We start from the raw sequence: 13086 nt of genomic DNA on the forward strand, positions 1-13086 counted from the left end.
GACGCACACCAGTTACATCAGGTGGCTGGTTTTCACACTCCTAGGCTAATACATATTCATCACCACTTTTGGAAAAGGCAAGGTTATTATAATTAGTTTCCTGGGACCCGAACCATCCCACGGATGCATGCGTATCAGTCTCTGGTGGTCCCTCTGGGGGTCGCTTGTACTGAAGTCTCATAGTCTTCCTCCCAGGCTTTGTCCTCCGATCATTCTTCAGTTCCCCCCCCGCTCCTTATTTAGTAGTCTCTGGGCCAGATGTCAGAAAGCTGTCTCATGCAACCAATAGTCAGCAGTTATCTCAAAAAACTCCCCCCTATTCTCTTATCTCCCAGACCCGAGTCTCAAGGTTTACCCTTCAAACCCCCTATCGACACAAACTACTAGACTATTCTTTTGCAAGATACAAGAACTATATACACTAACCACTCTGTTTCTCTTGGACTTGTGGTTATTTATACAAGGGAATGTAAGACAGAAGGTCACGTTTCATTATGAGGCCCTAGCATTGTTCCATATTGACACGAATCAGATGAACATATTTCACACTGGTGACCATTTTGTCACATGTCACTGTGAACACACGCAATGGGGCACTTCTCATTATTTCTGAGAAATGCTCACAGTGGCTTGGGAAGGCTCTTTATTGGGGCTATAATGGCCCTACCTCTAGGCATAGGACATCAGTTGAGAGGCAGACACCCATTAACGATACAACACTGCTTCCAACATGCTGGCTAGCTTGGTTCTGTTCTAGCTCTGCCATTCCTGTATAGTGTTGAGCTGTTGTGCATGAATATTTCTAAAAATACTGTAACAACTTTATTCAAGGTCCCCAGTGTCTTCTTTTGGATCTTATCAAGGTTGCCCACATTACAACAGAATAAAGACAGGTAACTTAAACTTTCTGTTGTTTTTTTTTTGTTTGTTTGTTTGTTTGTTTGTTTTTGGGGGGGGGGACTGGAATATATGCTCCATTAGAAAGATGATGTAATTATCACACTGCTTTCCACATACTTCTATTTTATTTTCTCTTGTCTCCGTAACTGCACATTTACATTAATATATCAGGCCCTTAATCATTGTGGCCCTCCTCTGGATGCACTATAGAAGATCCCTATGAAATGAGAATAAAGTACTGCACTTAGTCACCCACCTACATCATGCTTTAGTGAAATCTAGGGACTAACAGTTGGATACCTTTAAAGATACAGCTTTGCACTTCTAGTCTCCTACACAGAAACTAAGATACAGCAACAACAAAGATGCTTCTGTGAGTGACTTAGCAGCCACTAGTACCTCTCACCCTTAAACTGAAATTAAATAGCAAGATAAATTGGGGATTTAAGTTCAATCTGTGCCTTGGAACCATTTTAATTAAATAAATAACACTATATTTCCTCTACACACAGCAGGAAAATAAGTGATTCTCACCTAGATCCAAAACCATCATTAAAATTCTTCTCAAGGAGGTCAATGCCTGATCAATATTCCCCACCAGCTTTTTCTTGGCTGGTACATTAGCCTTGGTAGCATATTCGTCTTCAAGCAAAGGATTCCTGAGTTGGCTATTCATAATTTAAAATTGTCATTCTCACACTGATCATTCCAGGGTACATACAAATACACAAGGTATATTGCACAAACTGGGATTAGTGAAGACTATTTTTTTTTTCCTCCTAGGAAAGTGGCTTCACAGAATGCAGATGTCATCACTCTGTAGGTAAATACAAGTCAAAGAATAAATCACACAAGTAATGCTAGTCTAGCTTTGGTCACAAACATGTAAGAGGAAAACATTTATTTACACGTGCAAAAGCGCAAAAAACACCATTCAAACCGCTTTGGAAGCACACAAATGGATCAATAAGTTGTACCAAACTTAGAATATTTTAATATTAGAATATTTCTGAATACTGAGCTATGTTCTAAAACAAACAAACAAAAAAACTAACCACCACCAACAACAAAAAAAAGCAACACTAAAAAACAGTACTGGTGGAAACAAATCAAGTTCTAACAACATATTTGTCTTTGGCTCTACTAATGATCCACTATTTACAGAAGGGATGGTAAGGTCCATTAGCAAACTATCAGAAGTACAGAGATTGGATCCTGCTGTATTAACAACCTGGATGGTGGACCTTGAACTCTGTTTATGTATGCCCTTGTTACCCAGAAACTTCAGATACGCATTTTTGTTGAGCCCAAAAGATAATGTACAGAACAAAAAATAATAAAATTAGAGAAAGCAAAAGTCAAGGTATCTAAGGAAACAGCAGAATGAATAGGGTTTGTGTCAGGATGCAATTCAAATAGTTATTCTTCTCTTCCAGTGCTTTTAAGAGTCATTCTGAGTAGCCCTACCAACAACACCCTATGAGTTGGTTGGCTCTATGAGTTGTGAACAGATTTAAACCTCTCCTTAGAGACATAAGGAACCACCCACTGAGGGACTATTGGTGACTTTGAAGAACATGCTATTCCAAGATAGATCTTTACTTTCTGGAACTCCCTAACATAACTTTCCAGAGTTCTGGCATGCTGCTGCAAAGCCACTTCTACACAGAACAACACAGAAAGCAAAGAAGGGCTCCAAACTCAGGGTCCTGTGTGAAAAGTAACCAAACATGTTTGTGCAAATTTACACCAAACTTCCTGTTCTTTGCCAGACTTTGAGCTGGGGGGGGGGGGGGGGGGGGACTTTGTACCTTTCGTTTGAATCAACTGCATGGATAAACACTAGATCTCATCTATAGATGTTTCTTTTGAAGTACTGCTTTAGTTTTGCATGCTTTATAATTCCTGTTAATTATATGCTTATATAGCTCTACTTCTGTTATATTAAAAGTATAACTACCACAGAGCATGCATGCACAAAATTAGAGGTGAGAAAAATTAGAACTGGAAAAAAATATATCAGAGAAACTTCATCCTACAATATATTTGGCTTGCTACTCATAAAAATAGTAGCCTGCACAGACAGCTTTCCATTCATCCACAAGAGCTGGAGGTTTCCTGTCTGCATGTTTGCATATATAAACAAATAAAATCAGATAGGACCCGTTACACATTCAGACTTTTTAATAGGGTCTTATTGAATAAAGAAATGCAAGAAGGTTGAGGGAAGTGATTGTGCTGCTCTACTCAGCTCACCTTGAGCACTGCATATGGTTTTGGGTACCACAATGCAAGAAGGACATACGACTATTAGAATATTTCCAGAGAAGGGCTACAAAGCTGGTGAAGGGCCTGGAGGGGAAGACATGAGTAGCAGCTGAGACTCCTTGTTTTTTTCAGCCCAGAGCAGAGCAGGCTGAGGGGAGGCCTCATGGCGGCCTGTAGCTCCCTCACAAGGGGAGCGGAGGGGCAGGCGCTGAGCTCTGCTCTCTGGGGACAGTAACGGGACCTGAGGGCACAGCATGGGGCTGGGACAGGGGAGGGTCAAGCTGGGGGTTAGGGAAAGGTTCAGCACCCAGAGGGTGGTTGTGCACTGGGACAGGATCCGCAGGACAGTAGTCATGACGTTGAGCCTGCTGTAGCTCCAGAAGCATTTGGACAATGCTCTCAGACATAGGATATATTTTTGGGTGGTCCTATGTGGAGCCAGGAGTTGGACTTGATGGCCCTTGTGGGTCCCTTCCAACTCAGAATCACAGAATATCCTAAGTGCAACTGCAAGTTCCTACTTTGCAGAAATTTCACTTTTTCCACTGATATCTACAGAATGCTCCTTGCTCAAATTAGCAATGTTGAATTTTATTACTGTGGAGTAAAGAAATTCTACAATGTGTGCGCACAATTTAAACAGTCGGAGACTATGTGTGCAAGTCAGCCATTGAGATACAAATGATATGTGGTCAATACACATAACAATAGGTAACAGCCATTTTAGATAGTATATGACTCTTACAGAAAAAAAAAATCCTTTACCTGAAAGCTAAGCTTTTTTGTGGCATGTGCATAGCCCATGTCAGGCATCAGAAATACACAAAATATTTTAACCTTGGCAAGCCCAAGTGAAGCAGTTATTTATGATCTATTTTATCATATGTATGCCAGCAACAGCAAACCTTTCTCCTTTAATGTTACAGGAAAACATTTCCTGGAACACCAGTCGAGATATGAAGAGCTATTCTTTACTTACAACTTAAGAAACGTGAAAGAAAAAGTTAAGGGAAAATAATTTGAAGGGGTTAAAAGAATGTGCAATCACAGTTGAAGAGCAAAGCCTTTAAGCAACACTTTAAAGTTCCAAGTAATCCTACTGATTTAAAAAGGACTACAGGACTTGCTGTACTGGAGAATGAAGGGAAGAGGACTTATGGGACTTAATGACTACAGCTGGATGGCTTGAAATGATAGAAAACATCAGTAAATCTTAAAAGTGTATGTACAGTTAAATCCTATAGTAGAAGTAACTGCAGTAAACAGGGAGCTTCAAGATGAGCATCACTGTAAATCATGAAGGAAAAAAGCATAGGAAGTGTTATCAGTTGATTGCAATTAATAAGTTTCATTCTAATGAGGCTGGGTATCCATTCTGTAGGATTAGACAAGAAAGTACGTCCCATTTTAAGAAGTTAATAAATACTATAAGCATACTGGGCCACATCCTACTGATTAGAATGACAACAGGAATGCAAATGACTATTCTTGTAATGAACTTGCACAAATCCTTTAGATAGATCTAGATGACCACACATTCTAAAACGAGCTTTAGATCCCTGAGGGACTTTGATACACATCAGCTGCATCAGGATCCTGTGAAGCACTTCTAGGTTATGTAGAATAAGGGAAAGTGCAAAGCACCCAAAAAACTGACTGCCAAAATTCCAAGATACCCGATGGGGATTTTGGCTCATTAAATACATTGACACAGCAAGGTTAGAAGGCTACCTAGCAGTCCCTGAAAACAATCGAAAGAAATATGATAAAGCCTTTTATGCTGTGAAGTACAAAAAGAAATGTACAAGAAAATCTTTACACAATTTGATCTGTAATAAAGTCAGAAATACTACTCGCCTTATTCCTAACAGAACTCAAGAGGAAATGTTATCCCATAGATAAAACGTTGAACATATGTAACGCATCTAAAGACAATTTGGGTAAGTACTGCCAAAAGATGAAATAATAAGCAGTCTAACCAGAGGAGATTTATACTAGATCCACCCTCCACCCCCAAAAAATTACTGAAATAGCATTAGAGACCAGTGAAGATTCTGAAAATGCTCAAGTTTAGCTGGGCTAAACTTCCCCATGCTTTCATTGATGATCACTGCACAACAAGCACTCTTTCATATGTGTAGCCACAAAACATAAATCAGTGACATCTTTCTTCTCCGTGGTATTTAGCCTGTTGAAAGGCAGCCAGCACAATAAAAGAATAACTTCCATTATCAATACTGTGCCTGCCTCTGCACAGTACCAAAGGGATTCAAAGGCATGGCATTTCAGACCTGCCCCCTCTAAGGGTTCAACATACCTACCTATAACCAATTAAGAACACTTGCATTGCCAAAGGGAAATCAGGTAACATTCTTTTGTCCTGTTCCTCTGATGACATAATAATATAGTTACCGATAAAGATACGGTTTCATCCATTGTGTTTTGTCCTTAACACTGCTCTGTCTTACAACTCCTTATTTTGATTTCATAGAGACCCAATCTGGCATATCTGGCCCAGCTTCAAAGCACAGTGCTTGTTCATTAAGAAGGGGGGAAAAAGAAAAAGCCAAAAACACTAAACTAAACACTCTAAAAAATATCTGGTGCTCTAGTTTAATCTTTTAACCAATATATTTTTTTGATATAATACTGTTGTCCAAGTATGTTTCCACTTCAGAGTTCATAGTGTTAAAAGATTAAGACTCACATTGTAATTGTTGTAGTTTCTGTTCATTTTCCTCTGAAATGTAAAAAGAGCCAAAGGTTTGTCTTTTTTCCCCACTACTCCTCACCACAGCTTGTATTTGCCCATTCTAATACCAAAAAAACTTTTTAAAATGAGAGAAATCAAATATCACAAACACTGAATTAAGTTTTAAAAAACAAATTATTTAATCAAAGGAATCTCTTTGTGTTTATGTGAATTTCTTTTGTAAACTCATAAGAAAATAAATTGTGTGAAGATTGACCATTATAAAATTGACTAGGGGATTAGAATGCTTTGAGCTGAAACAAACAAACAACGCCCCCCCAAAAAAAACAAAACAAAACAAAATAAAATAAAACAAAACAAAAACAACCTGCAAGAATAAACAGGGATTTGTTTATTCCAATTCAAAGCCCTGGGTAAGTTAGGCATCTTCTTTCTAACCCTACACTCACATTTTGTTCATGTTTTAAGAATTTCCACTGACTAACCAAATCAACGGAGACGCCAAAGCTAACTAAGGAGCAACCAGCCACAACACTAAAATATGTAAATCCACTCACTAATGCACTGAGCATCTTGTTCCTTATCCCACAAAGTATTTTAGTATCTTGTGCTCGGCTTTGAACAGGTAAGAAATTGCATTCAATTTATCTGGAGCCTTCACTGTCCTGAGAACTGAAGGCAACCCACAGAACTATAGAATTGCTATGTCATATTTAATTCTGTTAACTACCACTTGCTCTCCAGTGAGCTTTAATGTCTGATCGTACCCATCACAGTGAAACCGCACATCTACTAGATTAACTACAGCAAGTATCTTTGTTGGAACAATTTGGATTAAGATTTGTTATTTGTTCACATTTTTGATTTACTGATGAGCCTTTGTTTTCATGCTGAGCAATACAGGTACCTAGCAACACATTAGATTCTGGCTCCCTTCATTAGGCATTTCATCACTAAATCATCTGCCATTAGAGCTAAGAGGCAGATGCTTCTTTTCTTTAAGACCGGCATGTGATAGAAGCAACATATTACCAGTGACCCACTTCAGCCTACCTACAGCCAGGATGTTGCACACAAAGGTTAGAAGCCAGCTCCTTGCTGAACAGTTCTCAATTTCGTGACAGTGATTGTTGGAAAAGGCACAAAAAATTCAAAGCAGATGTAATTTATTTTTATTTAAAAAAAAAAAAACCACAACCCTACCAAGTCACACACAGAGGCAAAATTAGTCTGTAGATAGGGGTATGGGTACACGTGTACGGGAGCTACTTTTGACAACGATCTAACATGTAACAGGTGCATCAGCATAAATCAAGAACTGATTTATTATGGACAACAAATGGTCTTTCCACAACAGCATCCTCAATTTATCATATTATAATTGAAGTGTGGCCTCTCCACAGCCAACCAATATGCCAAGCCAGATGGCATATACTTCTCAGAGCTCCAGACATCAGGACTCTGCAGCTCAATCTTTGAAGCTAAAAGGATTGCACCTAACAGTACGAGAGTAAAAGAAAGAGAATGGAAGTTTTACAGCACAACGTAGAAAACATAGCTGAACTTCATTTTACAGTTGGCTAGACTTTACCAGGCATACAATAATACCTGTGATATTCTGGCAGTTGCTAGATTTTAAGAACTTTCTATCACTCCGTTGCATTTTTTAGCATTGGACCCATCTTAGCGTAACATTCATTCAGTCTCTTTGCTCTTACACTGCTTCACATTAGCAGTAGTATGATTCTTCCTCTCATTGAATGGGTGAGAGAAATACAGAGCTACAAATAAAACTCTCAATATATAAAAACAGACAGATATGCCCAACCCCAGGTAGCATTACAATATTTTTCCCAAAGGTTTTGAATCATAGTCCATCTGTACTCTAAACTTGCAGCTCTATTTTTAGCCACTCCATCATTCCTCCACATGGGAGAAATGAGAAATGTCAAGAACCACTGAGCACAGGATTTCCACGGTTGATCAGCACATCACTACTCAAAAGAGATGTTCTTGTCATCATGGCGCACTGGAAAAACATCAATGCATTCAACAGTTTACAACCATGACTCTTTCTATGGTGTTCCACACTAGCCATAGCTCTTAAATATCTAAGATTTGGAGGGGTTGATTTCTTCTGAGAATCTCATCAGGTAAACTACATTTCAAAGGAAAACTGAACCTTAATATGCTTTACACTGTTGAAGATTTGGATAGCCTCACTATTTATGAAAACAAGTTAGATGATTTCGCAGAGTTAGGGTGTAGGGACACAGAGTCTGGAAGAAACACAGATCTCATCTTTCCAAGTGTTCCAAAGGCATTGGGATACCATACTTTCCTATCACTCTTCATTCTTTACTACCCTTATAATAAGCATACATACTTCCTATACAATTAGAAGCAAAAACATATTTCATTTCCAGTGTTCATCTAGATATTAAAGAAAAAAGATGCCAACATACTAAAGAAAAAATAATTGTTTGAACTCCAATCACTCAAAACAGGAAGATATACAGGGTTGTTTAGCACCTAATAAAGTCACACTTACATCTGGGGGGGGGTGGGGGGGATAAAAACAAAAACCAGAAATCAAATATTAGGATTATCCAGCCAAAGAAGTAACAGCACAAGACATTTTACCAAAACATTTTCTTCCCAGTCACCACTATAAATCTTTCAACACATACTTTCTGTAGAAATACTTAAAATATTCTTGAAGCATAGTATTAGATGCATATGAATTCCAGCAACTTTTTTAACTTAGCTATGACAGAAAGCAGTATGACCTCTCCACTTCTATACTGTATGCAACTAAACGAGCCTACAGGTATCTCTTAACAGCTTTACAGGTTGTATATCTCTCACCAACGAGAAGTTCAGTATTTAACATGGAAAAAAATTTCAGGAGTTAAACTAAAATCATTTCAGAGCAAGTGACATTTTCATATAGCAAGACCCTTGAGAGACAAGAGAAAAATCAAATTGCTAGCTGTTGAGACAATACTGCTTCACAGTCAACTTCATGCCTGGTGACTAAACAAGGCTTCCCTTATTGTATGTCACAAACCTATCCCATAAAAGAAGAAGTTAAATTACTGACAAAGCATCTCCAAATAACCTTTAAATCCTTCAGCACTGTAGACAGCACCCAACTGGTTTCAGATCAGGTGAAAAATAGAGCCTACAGAAGTGATACCAAGTGCAGGCTGGTCTCTGCTCCACAGATCAAGGGCAGCTGCGCAGTTCAAAGGAACATGCCTGAGGGGTTGCTGACCAACTTTTCCTCTCCTTCCAAGGGTGATACCTGCTGAACTGGCTCTGCTCGGTGTTATTTTCCACTACAGCATCTCATGCAGGAGCATATGCTTGGGCTCACACCTTGTGTGTACTGGTCGTAAGAAATACCAGATGCTTCAAGAAGGATGATTTAGAGAGAACGTGAAGGAGGAATAATGATCTAGAGAGAACATATTTAAGCAAGGACAGTGTTGGAGGCAGTGAGCATTAAGCAGATACCAAAACACTGTTTTAGTCTCAGCTGGTGAAAGGAGGAAGTGTGATATTTAATCATGCTGCAAGGTTAGTACTATACATAGCAGCTGTCTGATACATCTTGTAAAAGGATAGCCTGCCAATACTTTGCTTGAAGGCTCCCTTTTGCTTTAATATCAGTCACAGAAAGCAAACACAGACAAGTGTGTTCCTGTTCCCTGCTCTGCTTTGTGCATCAGTCAGTACTGATGTGAGGGTTTTTTATTTTTGTATTTTTTTCCTTTTTGATGAGCAGTTGATACAAATATCATTAGAAGCACCACAGCTCAGTGAAAGGAGAAGCAGCATGATTTTAGGAAAAAAAAATACATGGGGCAGTATCCTACACAATTACTTTAGGTCACAATCCACAAGCAATGACAGTCAGATGACAGAATGCAGTAGCAGAAGGATGATCAACAACTGCAAGTGAACTGGGTAGACACTTCAGTGGCCACAGAATGCAGCAGGGATGCCACTAATTAGACATCGAAGGAAAGGAGGCATTGCTCACTGTTTTGAAAACGTGTCAAAATATATAACATACCACTTGGCTGTCAGATTAAAGTTCGTATTTCTTCTAGCCACAGCAACAATGTACTCATTTATGTACTGCACTGCTTATAAAGCTTAAAACGTTAGAACAAAATTTCCAGAAATAGCAGTGGTTCCATGTCCTCTTATCCTAGTAAGCAGCAAAAAGACAGCTCTCTTGACTGACAGACTTGGTCCTTCTAACCTGCAGAAACAGTGAAAGTCCTACAATATTGATAAAAGATGTCTGTTACCAATCAGCAACAGCTGCTCACAGCTAAAGTTCCACAGGAATTTAGCAAAGCTCTGTTTTTATTTGATTAAAAAAAAAAAAAAGTAGGAAGACCAGCACTGCACTTCATGCATTTTGTTATATTTTCTTAATCTCCTTTAAACCACTTTGTGTCTCAAGAATCCAACAAGTTGATGATGCTGTGTGTTCCCCCAACGCTTACTATTTTATGATAGAACTGAATAGGAGAGAAATTTATATGGCTGGTTTGAATAGTTTGATGATATTCAAAAGAATATTACCACAGTTCTAGCGCAATGTTTCACCTGCTCTTCAGGATTCAATTTATTGTATAATAAACCTAAGTGGCATAACAAAAACCTTAATATTTTCAATCACTTGTCTTTTAAAAATTAAAAGCTGAAATTTTCAATTCTTCTTATTATAAGGAACTAGTAAATTCATATAAAAACACAGATTTTAAAGTTTCCTCAAATACTACAGAAACACACCAAAATATATATTTAAAAAAAAAAAAAAAAGAAAAAAGAAAACAACTTCCAGACATAACTGCTGAAGCCAAATATTGTTCCCTAGTGTCTGTGTGCCTCTCTCAACTATTTACCACTTCAGTGGAAAAAAAAAAAAAAAAAAAAAAACGCAGAAAAATAACCATTTCTGCTATGCTTCTCAGAAGATGAGAAAATAAAATTTCTTTCACAGTATTTCAGTCAACATCAGCTATTACTATCACTAGTAGAAATACCTGAAATCACAGTAAGGACAGATTCTTCTTCAATTCTGTTACCTGTAGGTGACCTCAAGCAGTTGAGATAGTTTGTGTTTTTAGTTGCAGTTTAGTTGGTGGATTTACCCATTTCTGTTCTCAACACTGTTGCCAGATTTCTGTGTCTCTTTGGTACACTGTACAAAGATGATTTAAACCAGATCCAGGTTCTGCATGACATATTAGACATCCATCTTTTTATCTTTCCGTTGTTTTATTACATAGAAAAGGCACCATAGCTGAAATGATCTGTTTATAGCTTTTATCTGGTCACTACAGATACCAACTGAGAAAAAAAAATAAATCAAGAATCTCTAAGTTGGTCATACTGAAAAACATTGAGGAACCTGAACAGACTATTTCCAATAGAGGCCCAGAGCCCACACTGCTTACTGAAAAAACACATTAATTTTTATTAACAGCTACTGAAAAAGAAAGTATAAACAAAAAAAAAATCAATTCTTAATAATTAAAGTTAATAAGCATTTCATTCTTAAAACTACCTGGAAAAAAAATCAAAACAAACAAAAACACACAATCAAAACAACAAAAACAGAAACAAAATTTTCCACTGAGCATATCATTGTAGTAAAGAACCTACTGAATTCAGGACAATCTTTAGTAATCTGCTTCACCTCAATCAGTCACATCTCATGTAACTGAACTGATGCAAATGATCGAGGACTCAGCCTTCTTTAGCACAGTGTATGAGAAAATGAAATATACATCCACACATTTCATATCCAGACCAACTTGTAGACTACTGATTAGTCTACAATGATCAACATTAAATCAAAAAGAAACTATAAGCTTTCAAATTTATAACTATAAAAAGAATGATTACTTAAGTGTTAATATTTACAAATCTTCCTACTAAAGAAGACTGTAAGGATATGGTAGGATCATGAGTCTGTTGGTTATGAATCTAATTCATATAACTTTACCAAAATAAACACAACATAATTTTTTAATGGTTAAGCCTCCCAAAGCCAAGTATCAAATCAGGTCTTCAGAATTTTAGAAATGTCCAAATCACTTCAATTATTCAATTTCTTAAACAGCAATCCTTATGTTCAAGTTATTTATACGAGAGAAATTTTAGTAAAGGTTTTAGGGAATTTCTCTCAGAAACCTTAGTAGCTCCTATCTGCCCTAAATTAACAATGACACTCTTGATCCTCTTCCTCTTTTCCTTCTCTCTACCTTCCTTTCTTGAGAGACCACAACTTTCCAAGCTGTATCTTCACTATTTTTATTCTTATTTTTATTTTGGCATACTAACGTTTCAATAAAAACAGGACCATGTCTTTGCTTTCCTCACCTGCAATCAAGCAGGCTAAGATGGGTTGACCCAAACAACCAAAATAAACCAAATCAAAAGATGCATTTACAAATAGGGACTAGGCCAAGTTTTGAGAAGTCTTCCAGATTTAAGTCAGAGTCAAATTTTACATTTACTAACAGAATGATTTCTGTCAATTCTGAGCTTCCATTAAGTCCAAGGAGAGACTGAATCGTGATATCAATTCCATCACTTCAGCCTTGTACCATTCATAAAAACTGGTGGTGCTACAAAGAAGAAAAGAGAACTTTGGATCAAACATCTCTTAAAATTCAAGCACTTGCTCACAGAGTTTCTTCAACTGTAAATCCTGAAGAGTCTTGAAATCTTCTTCCATACTTTCAACCACAGAAAAGCTAGATTTAAATTTCTACATTTGCAGTAGTGGTTACACACATAAATTTAACTCCATTTCCTCTGCTCCTCTTATAGAAACTGAATACTTCTTGAATCTGCAGATGTTTCTCTAGGAACAAGCAAGAGAAAAAAGGATGCAAAATGGCAGAATTATTCTGTAGCCATCCTGTAAAATCCTATCTGGATCCTAGCAAATAAATCCACTTAGCAAGTGCACTGACTCAATACTAGATAGTATGAGCTAGTATTAAATTCAAATTTTGAAAAAGCCTTTCCATATTTTCATTTCATAAATGAAAATGTTATTTAATATGAAAAGTATTATTTAAGCTTGTGAACTGAGAATCCAGAAGCCACTCCATCTTCAGATTTGGTAGTAAAAAACCTTTTCAGAATAAGCAAAATAGGCAAGCCATTTA

At 37.4% G+C, this 13086-nt stretch overlaps 1 long non-coding RNA gene across 4 annotated transcripts in view; it reads right to left on the bottom strand.

Moving 5' to 3' along the window:
• Positions 1-1096: 1096 nt before the first annotated feature.
• The window catches only part of LOC106015856 (uncharacterized), a 59601-nt gene continuing 47611 nt past the window's right edge, over positions 1097-13086 (bottom strand). For 3 of the 4 annotated variants that reach the window (XR_011808765.1, XR_011808763.1, XR_005265825.2), the window contains exon 4: positions 1097-1717. This is a non-coding gene — a long non-coding RNA (uncharacterized lncRNA). Of the gene's footprint in view, positions 1718-11765; positions 12538-13086 lie in introns of those variants that run through there. The other variant, XR_011808764.1, reaches the window with a different exon arrangement.

This window comes from Anas platyrhynchos, chromosome 4, assembly GCF_047663525.1.
Source record: "Anas platyrhynchos isolate ZD024472 breed Pekin duck chromosome 4, IASCAAS_PekinDuck_T2T, whole genome shotgun sequence".
NCBI lineage: Eukaryota > Metazoa > Chordata > Aves > Anseriformes > Anatidae > Anas > Anas platyrhynchos.